The following is a 25381-nucleotide window of genomic DNA, read 5'->3' as shown; positions in this document are numbered from 1 at the left end:
GTTTCCTATGAGCATATTGATGGACTAACTCCAGTTTTTTATAACCATGTTTGGCTTTTCAAAATTCACATGCTTTGGATACAATAAATATAGAGCCCAATTCCACACAGTTTAAGCAGTAGGAAAATGTTATCTCCCAGAAGAGGAAAGTCAGAGGTAGGGGAGGCACGAACGACACAGTGACTCAACAACGTCATTAAGAAAAAGTCCTTCCCTCTGCTCTGCCTTGCCGTCTTTGATGTCTTCACCCTCAGAGTCACAGCAGGCGAGCCATGGCCATTCTAGTGTCCACACCATGTCCACATCACACATGGCAACATCGAGGGGGAGAAGAGGCAGAAGTCTCTCAAGGACCTCATTTTTAAGAGTAGGAGAATCACCTCCTAAAGCTCACAGTATATTTTCTTCCAGTTGGGATTGTTTCACATCCTGCTCCTAAGCTAGTCACTGGCAAGGGAAATAGGATTACTAAGACTGGCTGGCACCAGTTGTTGGAGGGGAATAAATATTGAGAGTCAGTTACTTTAGCCATTTGCACTCTAGTCACTGCCCTGTTTAAAAAAAGAGAAAGAAAGAAACAAACAACTGCTCAGAAGCATAAAAAGACATCCTGGATAGATGAGCAGAGTATAATGCAAAACAAATACAGAAATTTTCCTTATGATGTAAAAAAATATATATTATTTTGAACTTATTTCCTCCAGAAAACCTTAAGTATTAAAAATCCATCTGAGAAAACTTGGATTTACTGGCTGAAATGAGTAACAAAGGTGGGGACTTTGTTACCATGTTAACAAAATAAGCTTTGAAAGCACAGATTCTAATTGCTTTACAGTATGTATGTCTTCTGTTTTTTTTAATTCATTTTTTTTGTTATCATTAATCTACAATTACATGAAGAACATTATGTTTACTAGGGTCCCCCTTCACCAAGTCCCCCCCACAAACCCCATTACAGTCACTGTCCATCAGCGTAGTAAGATGTTGTAGAATCACTACTTGTCTTCTCTGTGTTGCACAGCCCTCCCCATGCCCCACATTATACATGCTAATCATAATGCCCCTTTCTTTTTCCCCACCCTTATCCCTCCCTTCCATCCCATCTCCCCAGTCCCTTTCCCTTTAGTAACTGTTAGTCCATTCTTGGGTTCTGTGATTCTGCTGCTCTTTTGTTCCCTCAGTTTTTCCTTTGTTCTTATACTCCACATATGAGTGCAATCATTTGGTACTTGTCTTTCTCTGCCTGGCTTATTTCACTGACCATAATACCCTCTAGCTTCATCCATGTTGTTGCAAATGGTAGGATTTGCTTTCTTCTTATGGCTGAGTAATATTCCATTGTGTATATGTACCACATCTTCTTTATCCATTCATCTACTGATGGACACTTAGGTTGCTTCTATTTCTTGGCTATTGTAAATAGTGCTGTGATAAACATAGGGGTGCATCTTCTTCAAGCTGGGCTCCTGCATTCTTAGGGTAAATTCCTGAAAGTGGAAATCCTGGGTCAAATGGTATTTCTATTTTGAGCTTTTTGAGGAACCTCCATATTGCTTTCCATAGTGGTTGAACTAATTTACATTCCCACCAGCAGTGCAGGAGGGTTCCCCTTTCTAGTTGGGAAGAATTAAAGTTTGTCCTTATTGGTTGGCTCTAATATTGCCAAATGGTTTATTTCCATTTACTTCTGTATCAGTCCAGGTTCAGTTAGGAAAACAGAGCCACTATAAATACTCCAAGAATAGGGTGGTTAATAGTAGAGGAAATAGGGATTTACAGGTGTGGGAAGACCTGAGGGAGGTCCATCTGTAGTTGGAGAACTGGAAAAGGAGTTACTACCTACTTTAGCCTGATGCACTGACATGAGTGGGAATCTCGGAGTTCATGGGGAAGTTCACAGCGCTGAACTAGCCACCACCCAAAGTAGAACAAAAATTATGCATTCAAGAGATGCTTGTGAAGCTATCATATCTGTAAAGTGAGAGTTTGTGAAGAGTTACATGAAGAAACTCCTGTGCCTGATACACACAACTTCTCAAGAATAACAGCACTTTCTTCCCTCCCACCTCCTAAATCTCAGGTGGATTTTTCATTGGCAAACTAATATGTAAATCCTCTCTGCCAAAAAGGAGCACAAAGTTCATTCCTTTTCTGAGTCATCCTTCCCTTTGATATCCTGTGTAAGTTCCCTATTGCTATAAATAACCAAAAATCTCAGTGACATATAACAATAAGCATTTGATTTATTGTTTTATAACAATAAGGCCATACATCTGCAGGTCAGCTAAGGATTGGCTTATTGGGGCTGGTGATAACTGGGAAGCCTGGCTGGGGAAGTGTGACTTTCTCTGTGACCAGTGAACTAGTCCAAGCATGCTCTTATGATGATGGCAAAAGAGAAAAAGAGCAAACCAAAGACCCAAACCCTTCCCAAACCCTGGTCATGTCACATCCACTAATATTCCATTGATCAAAACAAGTCACATGGCAAAATTCCAGGTCAAGGACAAGACAGTCCATTTTTCCCATGGAGGTGGAAACGGATAGAGTGAATATTTCTGAAAAATAGTCTAATTTAAAACAATCTCTTAGGTACAATCTCTCCTAGCAATAATACTGGACACAAAGGATACATATTCAAAGATGACAAGGCTCAGCACTGGACATCTAATCTGTTTTTGGATGTTCCTTAAAATGTTGTCTCTTCCAGTTCATCTTCTTACTATTTCTCATTCATCGTGGGTTTATTCCCCTTTTTACAAAATCAGAGCTGCTAAAACCATGACATGTCTACTTCATTCTATCATTCATCCACTAATTTGTTCACGAGCATTGAATGGCTACTGCCCAGAGTACTGTGGCAGGCTGAATGGCAAGCAGCCCCTTCCCCAGGAAGTCACTTTGTATGGGTGGAACTGGCAGTAAAGAGACTAATATAACACAGCATGTGTTGAGGACCAACCCTAATGTGGTTCATTCTGATCCCCACATTCTAGTGTTCACACCTTTGTGTAATCTCCTTCCTTTAAACTAATAAATTTGATATGGCATGGTAGAAATGCTATGATAGTCCACTGGGAAAGTGGTAATACCTGAGATGAAATCTCAAAGGATGAGTAGGTACTAGAAAGAAAAGGAAAAGAGGGAAAGAATGGAGGTATGAGGAAACATAATGTACTTTTCAATTATTTTAATTGAGTATGGAAATAGACAGTCATGACCCATTAGGTCAGTGTGGTGTTTAGGGTATGAGCAGGAGAGTGGTAAGAGATGTCACTGAAAGGCAGGCAGATGTAGGCATTACAGACTTTGCCATGTCAAAGAGTCTAAGGTTTATCCTGAATGAAATGGGAAACAAAGGCTTTTAGACTCAGCAAAAGCATAAGCAAATTTGAGCTATAGAAAGCAGTCTGATAAAGCATGGACAGAAATTGTAATCATCAACTTAACCAAATAATCTTTCCCACTGGTGAAGAAGGTGGTGGTTGGAGGACAGAAATTGCAGAGAGGTGTAGAGAATTCATGGAACAAACAGAGAATAAGGCTTAAAAGGCAACAATCTTTGCAAGTTCCCTGAGATGTGGGAGAAGGCAGAGTTGAATAGAGAAGATGGAGGCTGGTAATTTAGAGGAAGAAATCTGAGTGGTACATCAAAACAATAAGGAGCAGAAGCAGAATCCGAGCCAGGGAAAAGAAAGGTAGAGATAATGGGAGCAGGGCCCTTGAAGAATCACTGAACTAAGGTTATTGCCTATGCCTGACATTTATATACTGCTGTGTTTAAAGGACAGGTAGCAGAAAAGCAATAACTAATATTTATAATACTTCCCAATTCACAAATAATTTTTACATACATGGAATCATTTAGTCATAAGATTTCTATGAGATAAGGCAGGATATTAAAAACAGATATTTATTGAGCATCATCTATGTATCCATTACTAGCTGAGGATGAAAAAACTGAAGATCAGAGGTTAAATGACTTTCCCATAATTACACAGACCTGGTATCCAAACACAAATTCTCTGACTCTGAATGTCTTGCCTTCTTCCGCATACTATCTGATTTCTACTGTAAGTTCTTAGCTCTCTCTTCCTGCTCAAGACCTGTTCTCAACCTATCGTAAATATTTCTTTGGAAAATATTAACTTTAAAAAGAGCTCCAAAAACAACTCAACTAACATTATTCCTTTCTTTTCAGCCACATTGTATATGTCTCTGAATGTACAAGGAGTTAGAGGGATCAGTTTATTTAATGTTTTGTATACTTCCGTATATTTTGAAACAGTGTGCGTTAGATTTTCACACTGTGTATTAACCTATCAAAGGGCAATAAGCTTGCAAGTGTAATTCAATGTTTTTCAAAATTCCAATTATGTAAGTAATTTACTGAATTAATTTTGTTAGAAAGAATTAAAGCAACCTTAAAAGGAGAACACACAGGATTAGGCCTCACAGATTTAAACCTATTTGAATCGAATAAAAATTAAAATTTATTAAGATAACTAATATTTTAGTTTTAAAAAGAAAGAAAAACAAATAGGCTAAACTCAATTTACATGGAGTTGGGTAGAGATGATTTCTTTTAATTGGATAATTGTCATTATATGGCCTTCTGTTTTCTCTATCAAGCCGATCCACGACAGCAGCATACGTAGAATAAGAAAAGGAAGAAATTATCTAATTTCCAAAGTGAATTTTGGGAAGAGTACATTACTTCTGAGAAAAAATAAGGTAAACAGAGCAAATGAAACAAGCAGAGCAAAGGGCTCTGAACATGGTGTCATTCTGAGTGCTGACCAATGCAATGGTACATTGAAATTATTCTAGTATATGTTTTCCAACAGAATACTAGAGAAGCAAACAAATATGGTGTAAGATTACTACTGTAAAAGTAATTAAAAAAACATTTGGTATAGCAAGGTGTATTAGTTTCCCATATAACAAGTTATCACAAACCTGGTCTTTGCCTCTTCCCAACTTTTGCTAGTTCCCAGAAGTTCTTGGTTTTCCTTGGCTTGTAGATGCCCTACTCCAATTTCTGCCTCTGTTGTCACATGGCCTTCCTCCCTGTATTTCTGTGTCATCTCTTCTTATAAGGACACTAGTCATTGGATTTAGGGCCCAATTTAATCCAGTGTAGTCTTATTTTAGTAAACTAAATCTGCAAAAATCCTACTGCAAAACAAGGTCATATTCTGACCTTCTGGGTGAACATGAATTTTGGAGGAATGCTGTTCAACACAAGGGAACAATCCTGTCAGAAAAATTCATGACCTATTCTGGAAAAATCCCACCACCTCGTAGGAGACATCAATGAATCCAAGTCAAACTATCTGAGCATTTCCTTGAAGAAGGAGTTCATATTATGGAAATGAAAATTTTTATAAAAATTTCTTTTGGGTGGGACTAAATTTTGGAATATATTATGACAGGAAAATATTTTGGTGAAAATAGTGTTTATTGAGGAAAATTAAGTGGCATAGAAATGCTTTTGCCCCACAAGTGTACCTTGCTTATACAATACTACTGAAAAGTCCGTTCATTTGAAAAACAGTCATTGACCACCTATCTTGTGCCAGCCACTGTTTTAGGAGCTAGTGATACAACGAAGAACAAAACAGAGAGGTTCCCTGACCCCACGGAGATGAGACAGAAATGCGCCAACAGGAAAATTAAGATGTGTATCAGCAGTGATATATATTACGATGAAAATAAAACCTTCAATAAAATGTTTCAGGAAGTGGTGAGAGCATTCTTACCTTGTTCCTTGTTTTCCCTGACAGTGTGAAACAGTCAGTTTTTAACTATTATGCATGTTGGCTGTAGTTTTTCATAGATGTGCTTAATCAGGTTGAGGAAGTTCTGTCCAATTCTTAATTTACTAAGAGTTGCTCTTTTTTTTAAATCATGAATTGGTGTTGAAATTTTCTTCACCTGTTGAGATTATATGGTTCTTCTTTCTTATTCCATATTACATTGTTTGAACTTTTAAAACATTAAACTAAGGTTGTGTATACCCCACTTGGTTATGTATAGTTATCATAATTATTTATTCAAGTTAATTTAATGTTAATTATGACTAAGGCAGATTTATACCAGGCATGTAACCTTGACTTAACATTCAAAAAAATCAATGTTTAAATGTTTAAAGAATTATATATATATGTATGTATGTATGTATGTATGTATGTATATATACACACATACCCTATATCAAAAAATACATATATATGCTAAAATTTTTGTATGTATTGGGTGAGATATATTGAATCATAGTGGACTGTTTTCTTTTACTTTCCTTGGTTTTGTTATTGAGGTAATGTTGGCTTTATAACATGTATTGGGAATTGCTTCCTTCTCTTCTATTTCTGAAAGAATTTGTGTGCATTGGTATTATGTTTTCCTTGACTGTCTGGAAAAATTTTCCAGTGAAGCCATCTGGGCTTGGAGTTGTCTTTTCATGAAGGCTGTTTAAGTATCAATTCAATTTCTTTATTAGATATAGGATTATTCAGATTCTTTTTAAGTGAGACTTTGTAGATGTCCTTCAAAAGATTTGTTCATTGCATCTATATGGCTGAACTTACTGGTCTTTAACAATTTTTTTCAAGTACTTTAAAATTGTCATCTATTATCTTTTGGCTTGCAAGGTTTCTGACATGAAGTTACTGGTTATTCTTATCTTTGCTCTCTACGTGCAATGTGTGTGTGTGCGTGTGTGTGTGTGTGTGTGTGTGTGTGTGTGTGTGCATGTGTGTGTTATCCTTTGCTGCCCTGAAGAGTTTTCTCTTTATCACTGAGTCAGCAATTTATTATGACGTGCCTTGTATGTTGCTTTATAATTTCTGTTTCTTGAGATTCATTGAGCTTCTTGGTCTCTGGTTTTATATCTTGCATCACATTTGGAAAAGTTTTAGCCATAATTATTTCTTCACATATTTTTTCTGTCAGTTCTTTTCTAGGACACCAGTTTAATAAAACTTATACCACTTGATACTGTCACACAGGTCATTAAGTCTTTTTTAAAAGTCTCTTGTCTATGTTTATTTTAACAAGTTTATATTGCTACATTTTCAAGTTTATGAATCATTTCTTCTATAGTATCTAATTTGCTCATCTTTCCATACAGTGTATATTAAAAACATTTTTTAAATTTATTTTGTCTGTAGCTGTTTCATTGGTCTTTTTTTTTTTTTGAGAGGGCATCTCTCATATTTATTGATCAAATGGTTGTTAACAACAATAAAATTCTGTATAGGGGGGTCAATGCTCAATGTACAATCATTAATCCATCTCAAGCCTAATTCTCGTCAGTCTCCAATCTTCAGAAGCATAATGAACAAGTTCTTACATGGTGAACAGTACAAGGGCAGTCATCACAGAAACTTTCGGTTTTGATCATGCATTATGAACTGTAAACAATCAGGTCAAATATGAATATTCGTTTGATTTTTATACTTGATTTATATGTGGATCCCACATTTCTCCCTTTATTATTATTACTTTTATTTTTAATAAAATGCTGAAGTGGTAGGTAGATGCAAGATAAAGTTAGAAAACATAGTTTAGTGTTGTAAGAGAGCAATTGTAGATGATCAGGTGTGTGCCTGTAGACTATGTGCTAATCCGAGCTAGACAAGGGCAATAAAACATCCACGGATGCAGAAGCTTTCCCTCAAAACAGGGGGGGTGGTGAGGTTCTAAGCTTCACCACTGTTGTTACCCGATTTCTCACCTGATGGCCCCCCTGCGACTGTGCCTGTCTTAGGTTGTTCCTCCCTTGAGGAATCTTACCCATCTCTGGCTAACCAGTCATCTTCCGGGGCCATACAGGGAAATGTAAAGTTGGTAAGTGAGAGAGAAGCCATATTGTTTGAAAAGGTTAGCTTTTTACTTCTTTGCAGATTTATGCCCTGTGGCTTCTATGCCCAGCACTTGTCTCGAGGTATCTTTACCACCTGGAGGAATTATGATACTCGGTAAATTCGATATGAGGCACGAATTCTATTTAAGGGTTGTAATTAGGAAGGAAGAAGAAAAGCTACAGATGTAGCATATGGAAGGAAACATGGGAGGATTGATTATTTCTTTGACATATCTTCTTGTAGAGTACCTTAAGCATGTATAGGTTTTAAACTACTAACTTGCGCACACATATTAACATAATAGGAATACGGTGACATAAACAAAGCAAATCTATAATTACCATCCAACTCCAGTGAAGCCAAGAAAACCACTTAGGCACCCTAGGCATTTGTGAAAATTTGTCTATGATATGATGGATATTGTTCAACTGTACTTGAACAGTCTGAGAGAAATCAGACAAATTAAAGCAACCCATTTCTGGGATCTGTTCACATCCCATATGTTCTGTTAACTGTAAATAGTTTATAGTCGTAAGATTTTGGAGCGCTACAACTTGCACCCCTCCCAACTCCTGATTGAGTTCCAACAGTACAGATCCGGTCAAATTCGTTGTCTCACTGTATGCACATGCTAACCTAGACATCTCCCTCCTCATTCCTATGGCAAGTCCAGGAACCGGTGGGGTGGACGCAGCCACAACCGCAGCATCGCCTGGATCCCTGTGGAGGCTTTTTGATGATCATCCCCTGGCACGAGTCCTCCAGACAGTGCTGATGCCGGAAGCTCCTCCTCACATCGTATCTTAGTTCATTTTCTGGGTAGCCAAGCTAGGCCTTGATCTTCTGCATAGAAACAAACAGACCCTTTGCTCACACTTTGACATGCCCTCTATACCACTGTGTAGAACTCATTGGAGGTCAGCACACAGGAGCTGCTTTTTTTTTTTTTTTTTTTATTAAGAGCAAGGCATATTATCAGAAAAGAGTACCTCCATAGCTGATCATCTGACACCCTTTAAGTGATCAACATTAAGGATATTTAAAGCATGTGTTAATCTTTGATTTACCAATAGTTTTATCCTATCAAGGAGTAATCCCCCTTTTCTTTCTTTCTTTTTTTTTTTAATCTTTAATCTACACTTACATGAAGAGTACTATGTTTACTATGCTCTCCCCTATATCAGGTCCCCCCTAAAAACCACATTACAGTTACTGTCCATCAGCATAGCAAAATGTTGTAGAGTCACTACTTGTCCTCTCTGTGTTGTGCAGCCCACCCTCCCCTTTCTCCCTCCCCTCCATGCATGCTAATCTTAATACCCCCCTTCTTCTTCCCCCCCTTATCCCTCCCTTCCCACCCTTCCTCCCCAGTTCCTTTCCCTTTGGTACCTTTTAGTCCATTTTTGGGTTGTGTAATTACGCTGCTGTTTTCTTCCTTCAGTTTTTCCTTTGTTCTTATGCTCCTCAGATGAGTGAAATCATTTGGTATTTCTCTTTCTCCGCTTGGCTTATTTCACTGAGCATAATACTCTCCAGCTCCATTCATGTTGCTGCAAATGGTTGGATTTTTCCACTTCTTATGGCTGAGTAGTATTCCATTGTGTATATGTACCACATCTTCTTTATCCATTCATCTACCAATGGACATTTAGGTTGCTTCCAATTCTTAGCTATTGTAAATAGTGCTGCGATAAACATAGGGGTGCATCTGTCTTTCTCAAACTTGATTGCTGCGTTCTTGGGGTAAATTCCTAGGAGTGGAATTCCTGGGTCAAATGGTAGGTCTGTTTTGAACATTTTGATGAACCTCCATACTGCTTTCCACAATGGTTGAACTAATTGACATTACCACCAGTAGTGGAGGAGGGTTCCCCTTTCTCCACAGCCTTGCCAACATGTGTTGTTGTTTGTCTTTTGGATGGCAGCTATCCTTACTGGTGTAAGGTGATACCTCATTGTAGTTTTAATTTGCATTTCTCTGATAATTAGCGATATAGAGCATCTTTTCATGTGTCTGTTGGCCATCTGTATTTCTTTTTTAGAGAACTGTCTGTTCAGTTCCTCTGCCCATTTTTTAATTGGGTTATTTGTTTTTTGTTTGTTGAGGCATGTGAGCTCTTTATATATTCTGGACGTCAAGCCTTTATCGGATCTGTCATTTTCAAATATATTCTCCCATACTGTAGGGATCATTTTTGTTCTATTGATGGTGTCCTTTGCTGTACAGAAGCTTTTCAGCTTAATGTAGTCCCACTTGCTCATTTTTGCTGTTGTTTTCCTTGCCCAGGGAGATATGTTCAAGAAGAGGTCATTCATGTTTATGTCTAAGAGGTTTTTGCCTATGTTTTTTTCCAAGAGTTTAATGGTTTCATGACTTACATTCAGGTCTTTGATCCATTTTGAGTTTACCTTTGTATATGGGGTTAGACAATGGTCCAGTTTCATTATCCTACATGTAGCTGTCCAGTTTTGCCAGCACCATCTGTTGAAGAGACTATCATTTCGGCATTGTATGTCCATGGCTCATTTATCAAATATTAATTGACCGTATATGTTTGGGTTAATTTCTGGAGTCTCTAATCTGTTCCACTGGTCTGTGGCTCTGTTCTTGTGCCAGTACCAAATTGTCTTGATTACTATGGCTTTGTAGTGGAGCTTGAAGTTGGGGAGTGAGATCCCCCCTACTTTATTCTTCTTTCTCAGGATTGCTTTGGCTATTCGGGGTCTTTGGTGTTTCCATATGAATTTTTGAATTATTTGTTCCAATTCATTGAAGAATGTTGCTGGTAATTTGAGAGGGATTGCATCAAATCTGTATATTGCTTTGGGCAGGATGGCCATTTTGACGATATTAATTCTTCCTAGCCATGAGCATGGGATGAGTTTCCATTTATTAGTGTCCCCTTTAATTTCTCTTAAGAGTGACTTGTAGTTTTCAGAGTATAAGTCTTTCACTTCTTTGGTTAGGTTTATTCCTAGGTATTTTATTCTTTTTGATGCAATGGTGAATGGAATTGTTTTCCTGATTTCTCTTTCTATTGGTTCATTGTTAGTGTATAGGAAAGCTACAGATTTCTGTGTGTTAATTTTGTATCCTGCAACTTTGCTGTATTCCAATATCAGTTCTAGTAGGTTTGGAGTGGAGTCTTTAGGGTTTTTTATGTACAGTATCATATCATCTGCAAATAGTGACAGTTTAACTTCTTCTTTACCAATCTGGATTCCTTGTATTTCTTTGTTTTGTCTGATTGTCGTGGCTAGGACCTCCAGTACTATGTTAAATAACAGTGGGGAGAGTGGGCATCCCTGTCTAGTTCCCGATCTCAGAGGAAACGCTTTCAGCTTCTCGCTGTTCAGTATAATGCTGGCTGTGGGTTTATCATATATGGCCTTTATTATGTTGAGGTACTTGCCCTCTATTCCCATTTTGCTGAGAGTTTTTATCATGAATGGATCTTGAATTTTGTCAAATGCTTTTTCAGCATCTATGGAGATGATCATATGGTTTTTGTCTTTCTTTTTGTTGATGTGGTGGATGATGTTGATGGATTTTTGAATGTTGTACCATCCTTGCATCCCTGGGATGATTCCCACTTGGTCATGGTGTATGATCCTTTTGATATACTGTTGAATTCTGTTTGCTAATATTTTATTGAGTATTTTTGCATCTACATTCATCAGGGATATTGGTCTGTAATTTTCTTTTTTGGTGGGGTCTTTGCCTGGTTTTGGTATTAGGGTGATGTTGGCTTCATAGAATGAGTTTGGGAGTATTCCCTCTTCTTCTATTTTTTTGGAACACTTTAAGGAGAATGGGTATTATGTCTTCTCTGTGTGTCTGATAAAATTCCGAGGTAAATCCGTCTGGTCCCGGGGTTTTGTTCTTGGGTAGTTTTTTGATTACCATTTCAATTTCTTTGCTCGTAATTGGTTTGTTTAACTTTTGTGTTTCTTCCTTGGTCAGTCTTGGGAGGTTGTATTTTTCTAGGAAGTTGTCCATTTCTTCTAGGTTTTCCAGCTTGTTGGCATATAGGTTTTCATAGTAGTCTTTAATAATTCTTTGTATTTCTGTGGAGTCTGTCATGATTTTTCCATTCTCATTTCTGATTCTGTTGATTTGTGTTGATTCTCTTTTTCTCTTAATAAGTTTGGCTAAAGGCTTATCTATTTTGTTTATTTTCTCAAAGAACCAGCTCTTGGTTTTGTTGATTTTTGCTATTGTTTTATTCTTCTCAATTTTGTTTATTTCTTCTCTGATCTTTATTATGTCCCTTCTTCTGCTGACTTTAGGCCTCATTTGTTCTTCTTTTTCCAGTTTCGATAATTGTGATGTTAGACTATTCATTTGGGATTGTTCTTCCTTCTTCAAGTGTGCCTGGATTGCTATATACTTTCCTCTTCAGACTGCTTTCGCTGCGTCCCACAGAAGTTGGGGCTTTGCGTTGTTGTTGTCATTTGTTTCTATATATTCCTTGATCTCTATTTTGATTTGTTCATTGGTCCATTGATTATTTAGTAGCAGTTGTTAAGCCTCCATGTGTTTGTGAGCCTTTTTGTTTTCTTTGTAGAATTTATTTCTACTTTTATACCTTTGTGGTCTGAAAAGTTAGTTGGTAAAATTTCAATATTTTGGAATTTACTGAGGCTCTTTTTGTGAGCTAGTATGTGGTCTATTCTGGAGAATGTTCCGTGTGCACTTGAGAAGAATGTATATCCTGTTGCTTTTGGATGTAGAGTTCTATAGATGTCTATTAGGTCCATCTGTTCTAGTGTGTTGTTCAGTGCCTGTGTGTCCTTACTTATTTTCTTCCCAGTGGATCCATCCTTTGGGGTGAGTGGTGTGTTGAAGTCTCCTACAATGAATGCATTGCAGTCTATTTCCCTCTTTAGTTCTGTTAGTATTTGTTTCACATATGCTGGTGCTCCTGTATTGGGTGCATATATATTTAGAATGATTATATCCTCTTGTTGGACAGAGCCCTTTATCATTATGTAGTGTCCTTCTTTATCTCTTGTTACTTTCTTTGTTTTGAAGTCTATTTTGTCTGATATTAGTACTGAAACCCCTGCTTTCTTCTCACTGTTGTTTGCCTGAAATATGTTTTTCCATCCCTTGACTCTTAGTCTGTGCTTGTCTTTGGGTTTAAGGTGAGTTTCTTGTAAGCAGCATATAGATGGGTCTTGCTTTTTTATCCATTCTATTACTCTGTGTCTTTCGATTGGTGCATTAAGTCCATTTACATTTAGGGTGACTATTGAGAGATATGTACTTATTGCCATTGCAGGCTTTAGATTCGTGGTTACTAAAGGTTCAAGGTTAGCTTCTTTAGTATCTTACTGCCTAACTTAGCTCACTTATTGAGCTGTTATATCCACTGTCTGGAGATTCTTTTCTTCTCTCCCTTCTTATTCCTCCTCCTCCATTCTTCATATGTTGTGTGTTTTGTTCTGTGCTCTTTTTAGGAGTGCTCCCATCTAGAGCAGTCCCTGTAGAGGTGGTTTGTGGGAAGCAAATTCCCTCAGCTTTTGCTTGTCTGGCAATTGTTTAATCCTGCCATCATATTTAAATGATAGTCATGCTGGATACAGTATCCTTGGTTCAAGACCCTTCTGTTTCATTGCATTAAATATATCATGCCATTCTCTTCTGGCCTGTAGGGTTTCTGTCAAGAAGTCTGATGTCAGCCTGATGGGTTTTCCTTTATAGGTGACCTTTTTCTCTCTAGCTGCCTTTAAAACTCTTTCCTTGTCCTTGATCCTTGCCATTTTAATTATCATTTGTCTTGGTGTTGTCCTCCTTGGATCCTTTCTGTTGGGGGTTCTGTGTATTTCCATGGTCTGTTCAATTATTTCCTCCCCCAGTTTGGGGAAGTTTTCAGCAATTATTTCTTCAAAGAGACTTTCTATCCCTCTTCCTCTTTCTTCTTCTTCTGGTACCCCTATAATACAAATATTATTCCTTTTGGCTTGGTCACATAGTTCTCTTAGTGTTGTTTCATTCCTGGAGATCCTTTTATCTCTCTCTATGTCAGCTTCTATACGTTCCTGTTCTCTGGTTTCTATTCCTTCAATGGCCTCTTGCATCTTATCCATTCTGCTTATAAATCCTTCCAGGGATTGTTTCACTTCTGTGATCTCCTTCCTGACATCTGTGATCTCCCTCCGGACTTCATCCCATTGCTCTTGCATTTTTCTCTGCATCTCCGTCATCATGTTCATGATTTTTATTTTGAATTCTTTTTCAGGAGGACTGGTTAGGTCTGTCTCCTTCTCAGGTGTTGTCTCTGTGATCTTTGTCTGCCTGTAGTTTTGCCTTTTCATGGTGATAGAGATAGTTTTCAGAGCTGGTACGAGTGACCGCTGGAAGAGCTTCCCTTCTTGTTGGTTTGTGGCCTTCCTCTCCTGGGAGAATAGCGACCTCTAGTGGCCTATGCTTGGCAGCTGTGTGCAGACAGAGCTTCTGCTATCTGCCCGTTTGCTATGGAGTGTATCTCCGCTGTTGCTGTGCGCTTGGCCTGGCTGGGGCTGCTCCTCCAAAATGGTGGAGCCCCATTGGAGGGGGAGCAGCCGGGAGGCTATTTATCTCTGTAAGGGGCCTCTCTGCTCCCTGTTGCCCAGGGGGTTAGAGTGCCCAGACATCCCCAGATTCCCTGCCTCTAGTCTAAGTGTCCAGTCCTGCCCCTTTAAGACTTCCAAAAAGCACTCTCCAAACCAAAACAACAACAGCAACCATGAAGGAGGAAAAAAAAAGGGAAAAACGTGCGATATTCTTTGTCCTCAGGCGCCGGCTCCAGGCACCCGCCCACCGGTTCCGCTGCCCTGCCTCCCTAGTATTGGGAAAAACACGCGATTTCCTTTGTCCCCAGGCGCCGGTCTCAGGCACCCACTCACCAGTCTTGCTGCCCTGTTTCCCTGGTATTGGGGTCCCTGTCCCTTTAAGGCTTCCAAAAAGCACTTGCCAAAAAAAAAAAAAAAAACCGCTCTGGTTTCTTTCCACCCGCAGGGAGCTGGAGGGAGGGGCGCTCGGGTCCCGCCGGGCCGGGGCTTGTATCTTACCCCCTTTGCAAGGCGCTGGGTTCTTGCAGGTGTGGATGTGGTCTGGATGTTGTCCTGTGTCCTCTGGTCTCTATTTTAGGAAGAGTTTTCTTTGTTATATTTTCATAGATCTATGTGGTTTTGGGAGGAGATTTCCACTGCTCTACTCACGCAACCATCCTGGCTCCGCCCCTCCCCTTGGTCTTTTTTATATCTTCTATTTCTCTTTATCATATTTATGGTTTTCTTTAGATACTTTAGTATATTTCATAAGATGTATAATAGCTGCTTTAAGGTCCATATCTACTAATTCCATCATCTCTATGCTTTATGAATTTATTTATACTGAAAGATTTTTTTCTTTTGATTATGGATTACATTTTCCTGTTTATTTGCATGACTGGTCATTTTGGATGGAATGCTGGATATTGCAAATTTTATTTTGTTGTGTCCCGAGTTTTGTTGTATTCCTTTAAATATAGTTGTCCATTTTTCCAGCATTCAGCTCAGTATCTTGCAGATCAATCTGATATTTTCAAGGCTTGTGTTTAAGCTTTTTTATGGGCATAGACCAATTTTGGGGGGGTGACTAATAAAGCCCTACTATTAAGGCATGATCCTCTGAAGTCGTTTTCCAATGTCCCTTGAATTGAGAGATCTTGCTACTCTCACTAGCAGGAACTAGCTAGAAATAGAGGGCTATTTCTAGCTCTCTCTGAGCCTTGTGTGAGTACCAAAACAAAAAAATCTTTAGAATATTATTTTCCTCAGGATAAACATGACATTGAAAATAATATAACTTGATTTATACCTTCTCTCACCCCACAAATAGATCTTTGTCTTCAAAAACTGTAAGTATTGATATTTACCTTTTTATTCAACCATTTGCTTTTATGTAACCAAAAATGTAAATTATAAAAACAAATCTATCCCTAAAGAAATGCAAATTAAATGATTATAAAGGAAGAACCCGTAATTAAGTTAAAAAGTATAACAAAAAAATCTAATGCTTGTTCATTTTAAATTCTCAGTAATTTTGGTGATGCTGTAAATTGTTACAGTCTCTTAAAAAGTAGCTTTATGTACATAACAAGAGTCATAAAACTTATTGCATTCTTCAATCCAGCATCCTGACTTTTTGTGACATGTAACAAGGGAACTTCTCAGCTCCCTTCTGTCAGGTAGAAGACGATCTAACACACCTTGGGGGGAACCACAGCCTTCCTCAGTGTCACCCTCTGCTCAGACCAAGGCTTAATAAGCTAATCCATGTGTATTTCCATGGGCACAGGGCAGGTGGGTGGGGAGTAGGTTGCTGAGGGGGAGGGCAAGGGGTAGATAGAGAGAAGGAGATAGAGACACCCTCACAAGAGTTGTATGTGGGAGCAAACAGAAGGAGCAATTCTCTGAGGAAAAGAAAAGTCTGTACTTCAAAACTCCTGTTTTTCAAGAGAAATGAAGGGTGAAGCAGCCTTAAGTCATGGTGTCTGTGCTACAGCTATCAATCTATTGTAAAACTTCTGGGCTATATTCTAAGAGAAATGGATGAAATGAATTAAATCCATAAGAGGGGAACAATAAAGAGCATGGAATTCACTTAAATAACACTTAAAGGAGCTGGTGTGTTTATTCTGAAAGAGAGAAAACTTAGGGGGAAATGGGGAAAGACATGATAGTTATTTTCTGAAACTTAAAGAACAATTTCACAAGGCAGAAAGGACTTATTTGTGTTGCTTCCAAGGATAAGCGGCAGTACTTTCATTTCTGCCATAGCTGCATCCCTTGAGTCATGCCTTCTCCCTATATCCAAAGCCATCTCTGGCTTCTCAGTGTCTGAACTGATGCTTGATTTGACAGCACAAAGCATGGGTTGTAGCATCTGGCAGGCCTGGATCTGAATTTCAGCTCTGTCACTTACTGAGTGTGTAACCTCAGGAAATTAAAAGAAAAAAAAAAAACTTTTCTGTAGATCTTCTTTATAAAATTGAGATAGTATCTCATTTTCTGGATGGCTTTGCAGACAAATATAAAGACATAGTAGGTGTTTGATAAAAACCTTAAATGAATGAAAGAAATATAGAACAGTTGACTATCATAAGGTGTTTGATTTAGGCTAGGAATAAGGAAGATAAGAACTATGTGAATGCTCCTTGAAGTACTGAGCCCCATATCTGTAAGAATTCTCAAGTAGAGACGAAGTAGTTGCTTAGGAGAAATTATTTTTAAACGATACATTTTTTTTCCTTTGTATCTTTTTCCATGTCTTTATTTTAAAGGGAACATTTGTAGTGTCCATTCTAATGCTAATTCTCTCTTTAACCACAAGATGGCATCCAAGGTCTAATCTTTGGGGAATTAAAAAAAGCTTTCCTCCTTAAATGTGCATGAAATAATTACATGTCTTTAAAAACAATGTGAATTTTAATAACCCTTAAAGGATAGCACAAACATACATTTAATTAATGTACTCAGCATAAATATTTTCTATATAATTGGAGAAAAGGAAATCTAACATGGTTATTCTAAAGGAAGATCACATATTTTTCTGAGTTAAAACACATACAAAATCAGAGGAACTTAGAAATAATATGAATATAACTGCTTAATTTAAAAGAAAGTATAACCAAGTCTAGAGTATATTTTATAAGGATAAGAAAGTTTTATGCTGGTATTTGACATAGCACATGCTAGTTTTTTGTGTACATAGGATGAGAAAATAACTAAGATGGTTTAATTTAGAATTTGAGACTGATCACAAAAAATACAAAACTTTTCCACAAAAAGTAGTCTTGATCTGTGCTTGCAATTGAGTAGGCAATATTTTAACCCTTGCCTGAAATACATAAGCTTTTTATAAGCACATATTAATAGGCATGAGGAAATAACTTAGTTTTCCAATATGATATATGTTTTTCAGTGACTTCAGGCAAGTTGGTTAATCTCTTTGTGCCTCAAGTTTCTCTCATTAGTAAACTGCAGATAATATCTACTTTTCCAGACTTTCTGTAGAGAAACTTAGGGGTGACAATCCAGTTGAAAAGGGAGGCTAGGAACCTTGTCTTGAAGCTAAAGTGGTTTGACCTGGAGTACAAGTTGATTTATTAAAGTTTTCAAAGAGGTTAATGGATATTATTGTGGGTTACACGCACAGATGTGTACTGACACTTAGAGGCCTAACTGTCAACTCCTCAACGTGGCCAGGATTACATTAGGAGAGGAAAGGAGAATGCTGGCACACAGTGGGTACTTTGCGTGTTGGTTCCTACTCCCTCTGTACATCCTATGTATACCCAAGAGTAATATTCTTCTCTGAAGTTACATAGAATATACAACTTCTCCAAAACTGATAGCTTTTATTTAGATAACTTGCTTTGCCAAAAGCTCAGACTACTGGCATAGACCTTTCCATTACCACATAAGCAACAGTTAGCTATAGATTATGATGTAAAAATAGCTTTATTAGGTGCACAAAAATATTCAAAAGGACAACTTGAACTGCTTTCTGATTTTACATCTTTCACTATTTCTCTGGAGAAAAATACAAACCACTGGTTAGATTATAGATTTGATTCTAGATTCTAAAGATTAGATGTTCTTTCCCATGTCTTGGTAGAAATAAGGCATTTGAATGAATAGCCAAAAAGACAGGCAAGGTAATAGGAAATAAAACAAAGGCCTTAGAAATGAACACTAAACCAAATGATTGGATCATGAATATTTATGAGCTGCTTATAAATGACAATGGGCTCCTATTAATACTAACCAAAAACATGTGCAAAACAACAATTTACATAAAATATTCATAACAGTGATTTATATTTTCAGTTTTCAATCACTGTTCTATGACTACACCCTTGGAATTTCCAAAATAGAACCATAATTTGTACATCAGAACAGGCCTTAATAGAAATCAGCACTTATTTTTCATTGTTCCTAAAATGAACTGCTTTCACATTTAATCCTGCTATTAAGTAGGGAGACAGCATAAGTATGTATTATTCAACAAACACTAATTGAGTGCCCAGTAGTTGCCAGGTACTGTGCTAAGAGCAGAGGATACAAAGCTACAGTAATGGCCCTGCCCTGGTCACCCTCCTTGAACAGATGACAGAGGTGGAGTGGAGAAGGGAAAAGAACCATGTGCACAATGGGACTAAAACAAACAAATGTGGTCATGAGAGGTGTTATTTTCTGTTTTCTAACCTGAGAAAATTTTTGCATTTTTTACATGTAGCTGACAGACCATTCTCTGAAAAGGTGGTGGGGCATAGGCTTTCATTTCCCCCTCTCCTCAGAGACTATTGAATGTCCATATGGCAACACTATGATTTTAATATGGGATCTCATTCAAAGATCAAATGCACACCTTTGCAAGGTAGGTAATGTTTTCTCCATTTAACAGGTAAGCTAACAAGCTCAGAGTGGGTAATAATTTCTTTAAGATCTGTCTGACTCTGGAGCCCCTGCTTTTTCCCCATGCTGCCTCCAATGAGAGATTTTCTGTCTGAAAACTGAACTAGGGGCTACAGGAGGAAGCACATGAATAATAGTAAGCCTTATGAGGACTTAGTATGTATCATATACTACTTGAAGCATTTTATATGTACTAATTTATTTTATCTTCACAATCTCCTTGACAGGTACTACGGCTATTATACTCCCATTTAACAGCTAAGGAAACAGGCACAAAGAAGTCAGATAACTTGCCCAAGGTAACAGGATCAGTAATTGGCAGAACCAGGATTCAAATCCAGACAGTCTGGCTCCACTGTCTCTGTACTTAAGACCTCCACATTAACTCAGACCAAATCCAGACTAAGACTACCAGCAAAGATCCTGCTGGGAAATCTACCCCAGGCAGAAGGTACAGAGGTGAAGAGCGCTTTACGTCCCTTGATTACAGGGAGAAAAAGAGAAGTTAGTGTGGCTTCAGAGTCAGGACTTGCTTGATGAGGGCATGGGAGGACAGAAGGAGGGAGGCTATGAAGGAGGAAGACTATGGAGACTATAGGTCTCTCTTTTTTCTTAACGCTATGCAGATGAAAGTTTCTCAATTTGCATTTTCTGTTTTTTTTTAAATAAGAAAATTCAGTCCAAGGATACCATTTTCAAATGTTAAAAACAGAGATGCATAATGGTTTTATATTGCATGCACATATGGACCAATTACTCACTCACAAATATCCCCGAACATTTTCTACTTGAGTATCTATGAATTAACTGCTTTATTACATACACATCATGTATTTTGATGAATGTGGGACTTTAAATAATTATCTGAAAAGAAGTTGATTCCATCATACTTCAGGTTTTTGCATACTTAGTTATGCCACAACAAAATAATGCAGCTCAATGTAATATCTTTTAAAATAGTGTTTTTTGACTAATCAACTCCGAAATTTAAGAGAAGCAAACATCATTTGACTTAAATATATTCTCATCAACCACCAGATGGCATAATGTGTAAGAATTTTATTCTAACAGGGTCAGCCAAGCACATGATAATTTGACCTATAACTTCAAAATAACATACTTGGGAAAATGTTCTAGCACTCAAACAGCTCATAATTATTTTAGCCATATGTAGAAGTGGGTGGATAAGTTGAAATGACGTGGTCCTAATTTTTCTAAATTTTTTGGTTTTGTGGTATGCTGACATTACATAATGAACCAGTGATCAAACAAACCAAGGCAGTTCTGTTAAAAGAAATAAGGGAAGTCATGTCACAGCAAAATTAACCTTATACTCTAAATAGGTTTCTTTAACTCTAAGCAAAACTTGAAACATGCCTTCAAGAAAAGAAAATGCTTGTACTCCTTCAAATTCTGCCTGATAAAAATTTGTACTGCCTATAATTTATTCTGAAAGCAGACAAGTATCTAGTGCAAATGCTTCTCTCCACTCTGACTTGAAAGCTGTTGCAGAAGTCAACTGAAGAAAGAATATCCAACTGAAAAACCCCATCTTAGCGAGGGTGTTAAATGGTAGGAAAGCATATTTTAAGAACCTTGATTTCTACACAAATTCTAAACACAGCACATTATTTTCATTAATCCTGTATTTCCATTTAGAAAAGAGGTCACATTGCTAATGAGCCGAAGAGCTAAGAAATGAGGTAAATGAACTGAATGTAAAAAATAGGATCTTTAATTCTCCAGGCTTTGTTGTGGCACATTCAGGGAGTACTTTGAAATAAGTACACCCGAATAAATGACTTCTACATCTAGCTGATACCGCACAAACTGAGGTGGAATCTGCTCTATTGTGGTGAAGCAGAAAAACTGCCTGTTGGGGTCAAGAGACCAAAGATGAGATTAAGGTCCCTTTCTTGATGTGGTCTAAGAGTCAATGATTTCTGAAGATACCATAATAATTTATTTTTGTATTTTACTACATTCGCCCTTACGATAGTTAGATACGATATGTTTGTTTCCTGAGTGAGAAATCTGTGGAAGAGGAAAAGATACTTGGAACTATGAAAAGGATGGAAAGCTAATTGGTGATATTTATAAACAGGTTGGTTCCCCCCCCCCCCCCCATTTCTAAGTGACATGTTGATAAGGATAATGGGAATGGGAGTAAGAGAATCACCGAGGAGGTACTGTGAGATTCCTGTCACTGTGGCTCATGTCCTACTTCCATTTCTGGCAGCCAATAGGCAGTGTGAAAATTAATAAAGGGAAACCTCACTAAACAGTCGACAGGCCAGAAGGGGGAGCCATACCCCTCAACACCAATTCCAGAGAGAACTGTCAGTTACAGATCCCAACCCAAGAATCAAGAGGAAAGTATCTTCAGTTTCTGGCTCCGAAAGGAAAAGATGTACATTGCATCTTCTACATAAAATCAACTACCCCAGCAATTTAGCCAATGAGAGACCACCATTACCCTGAACGCCTTCTTTTCTCCAATGGACTTTTGTCCAAAACAATCCCTCCCAAGGTCCTCATTCTTCTCCATAAAATAACGTTCCTCTCCTTTGGTGGATTTCTCTATGGTTTTGCTGCAGCTTGCATGTCTGCAATTGCAGTTCTCTGCTATTCCTAAATAAACCCATTTTCCTTAATAAAAAACTCACTGCTTTATTTTTAAGCCTAACATTACATGGTGTCAGAGAAGTGGGATCCAGAGAAGATCTAAAACTTTGAGGTGGGTGAGCAAACAGGTGCCAGTACCCAAGAGCCCACGGAGCCCATTGCTTCTCGTTGGCCCTGGAGTTTAGGACTAAATGCTTCTTGGATTTCAAACTTGGCTCGGTGTTTTGAGTTCTCTAGGTTATGTGAAATCTGTTTTAAGGCTTTGTCCTGTCTGAGCGTATCTGCTTGGCCTTTGGTTTGATTCTTTCTTGTAACCATGCTGCTCCTATTGGAACTGTGCTGGCCTTTGGTCCAATTCCTTTTTGGAGCTGGGCTGCTCCTATTGGAACTGTTCCCTGAAGGAGTTTTTCTTTTTTGCTTATAAGGAAAACCTCTAAGAAATGGGATTCCAGTTCTGGGGGTCCCCCTGCTGCAGGTACCGCAGCTAGTTTTATGCGTAAAAACTGTGGTCTCTCCTCATGTACATTTCTACTAAATGGACTGGCTTAACCAAAAGTAATTTAGAACACCAATGGCCATTATGGGGAACTTTCAATCTCTCCAAACTTACTTTTCTCAAAACTGAACTGGATAGCCATGGCTCTAAAATTGTCGAAACTAGGCACAGGATGCTTATTTCGATTGGTAGTTTGAAGCTTCCAAATGTTGCACAGAATCTAAAATTGCCTCTCTGCAAAATGCAATTTCTAGACTAAACTGAGGCAAGCAATTAAGACAAAAAAGACTTCTAAAGGCCTTTCAGTTCCCTCCCCGCTCCTTTGTCTCCAAACTCACAGTAGCTCCATAATGCTCAGGCCCCACCTGTGGTACTATCATCTACCACTACCTCCACTTCCTCTGTGCCCTCCAGGTTCCCCATCCAAACTCACTCCACCTTCCCTTTTCTCCCTTCTACCCCTCTTCCTCTTCCTCTGAACCTATCAGAAGCTGCCCTTTTAAAGTTAAGTCTTCCTAGGATCCAAATAAGCCCCAAGTTTCTTGTGTTCCCTGGACGAAAGCTGAATTACGAGCCATAATTAGAGTTTCTCAGGACCCCCATTGGTTTGCTGAAGAATTTTAACATAGTTATTCAAACTTACCAAACTAGTTTCTCAGATTTATATCAATCAATCTACATGCTTGTTGGTGTAGGCCAGGCTGGATGAAACTAGCCCAATGGAAACATCCTGAACAGGATTTAGAAAAATAAGCCCTTAACTTTAGGCAAAATATTAGAACACTCACTGGAAATGTCCACCGAGCAATACCAGTAGCTTTCCCTAGGCCTGTTGACCGGAACAAAAGTCAGGCCTAAACACAAAAGCCTGATGAACCTGTTCGTGGTTATTACAATTGACTCTAAATTGTTTTTAAAGAAAATCATGGTCTCTCCGTAGATGTTGGATCCACTAGGGTAACATGTGACTCTGTTTACTAATGGGCTGAACTGGGATTGTTTTTTCTTTTACTTAAAAGGACCAGGATGGAATGGGAAACTATGTCCCCTGCAGATGTAGTTAGTCTGACAAAGTGGCCCCCTTGCGCCCTAGATGAGTCACTTGAAAGAAGGACCACTAAAATTCTCAGTTTTCAACTATGGCAAATGAAAGCCCTTAAACAAACCCCCAAGTGTTGCTATTACTGCAAAGGGCCAGGACACTGAGGAAAAAAAGGGTCGTTTAAATGTCAGCCCTCCAGGCACTTTCAGACCTTTAGCCAGACCTTCCAGTGTCTGCCCAGCTCCCAGTGATGCAGCTCTGAGGACCTGTGGGGCTTTCCAAACCCTACTTCTTAATCAGCTCAGAGAAGCCACTCTGAAGATTGGAAATAAATCTCTTTCTGTCCTTATTGATACTGGGGTTACATTTTCAGTGCTCAGGTTCCTATCTCTGAGCCTCTTCCCTTTTGTTTAGGACCTTTGAGAGATACCTACTCTTTTCTCCATAGTTGACTCTCCCTCTGTTCATATATGGGGCCAAGATTTCTTAGAAAAATATCAGGTGGGAATTTCTTTTTCCCCAAATGGGGAACCAATTCTAGAATTTGAAGGTTGCAATCAAAAGAGCCAGTCAAGTGTATTAAATGACCCTTCAACATCTTTTATTTGCTTCATTGTTGACAGTACTATAGCTGAGTCTGGGGACACCCATCATTAGTCCCTCTTAGATCAGCTACTGTCCTCTTTATGGGCAAAATCTTGTACTGATATTGGCAGAATCTACAGTGCCTACCTCACTTGTCCCACCTGTCCAAAACACAACCCAGGGAAGCCCATGAGCACTGCTCCCAGACACTTTAATTTACCTAACAGGCCATTCGAGGTTTGGCATATGGGTTTCATATAGCCTCTCTTGTCTCACATAAATGTTTTAGTCATAGTTTCTATGTTTTCTTACTGGACTGAAGAGATAGTCACAGGACATCCAGTGTCTCTGGCCCCTGCCTCCTTTGAACCACAGTTGAAAAAAGGAGATGTACTTCAATATGGTAAAAGCTTAATAATTTCTATTAAAAATAACCATGCTCTGAAACTAAAGGAACAAAACAGCAGCAGACTCACAGACTCCAAGAAGGGACTAGAAGTTACCAAAGAGAAGGGGTTGGGGAGGGTGGGACAAGGGGATTAAGGGGCACTATAATTAACAATCACAATATAGGTAGGTCACAGGGAAGGCAGTACAGCACGCAGAAGACAAGTAGTGACTCTATAGCATCTTACTATGCTGATGGACAGTGACTGAAACGGGGTGGGGTGGGGGACTTGATAATATGAGTGAATGTTGAAACCACAATGTTGCTCATGTGAAACCTTCATAAGATTGTATGTTAATGATACCTTAATTAAAAAATAATAATAACTGTGGTTTGGTAAAGCAATATCTTCACAGTGTGCTCCCAGGAGATGACCACCTGAAGCATCACACCTTGCAACCTGGACATTTTGTCCACTGGAAAGGATGCCTCCAGAAAAACCTTGAAGCCTCCTGGAAAGGCCCTTATCAACTACTGCTAAGCAACCCTGGTGCCACCAAACCCCAGAAAATAGACTCCTGGACTCATGTGACACATCTAAAGAAAGCACCAAACCCCAACTGGACCTGCTCACCATCTAATGACCTAAAGTAAAGATCTCCCAGAACTGAAGTGGAGAACATCTGATGGGACAGCTTTCATGCCTGGACCAGGACTTCATACCTTTTTCTCACTGTTGCTTCTTCTATACAAAGGCATGCTCTTGCCTGCATTTCTCAAACCCTTGTGAAAAGGGGAAACCTCTTCTTCTGATTATGACCTTTCAGAAACAGCTTCATCATAATTCTGTGACAAATTAGTCTTTTCACTTGTTTTTTCTCAATGGTTAGAAGGTTCGGAATTCACAGAGGTTCTTCTCTCATCTGAAC

The sequence above is a fragment of the Manis javanica genome, chromosome 4 (genome assembly GCF_040802235.1).
Source record: "Manis javanica isolate MJ-LG chromosome 4, MJ_LKY, whole genome shotgun sequence".
In the NCBI taxonomy this organism is placed as follows: Eukaryota; Metazoa; Chordata; class Mammalia; order Pholidota; family Manidae; genus Manis; species Manis javanica.
This window is presented reverse-complemented; position numbering follows the sequence as displayed.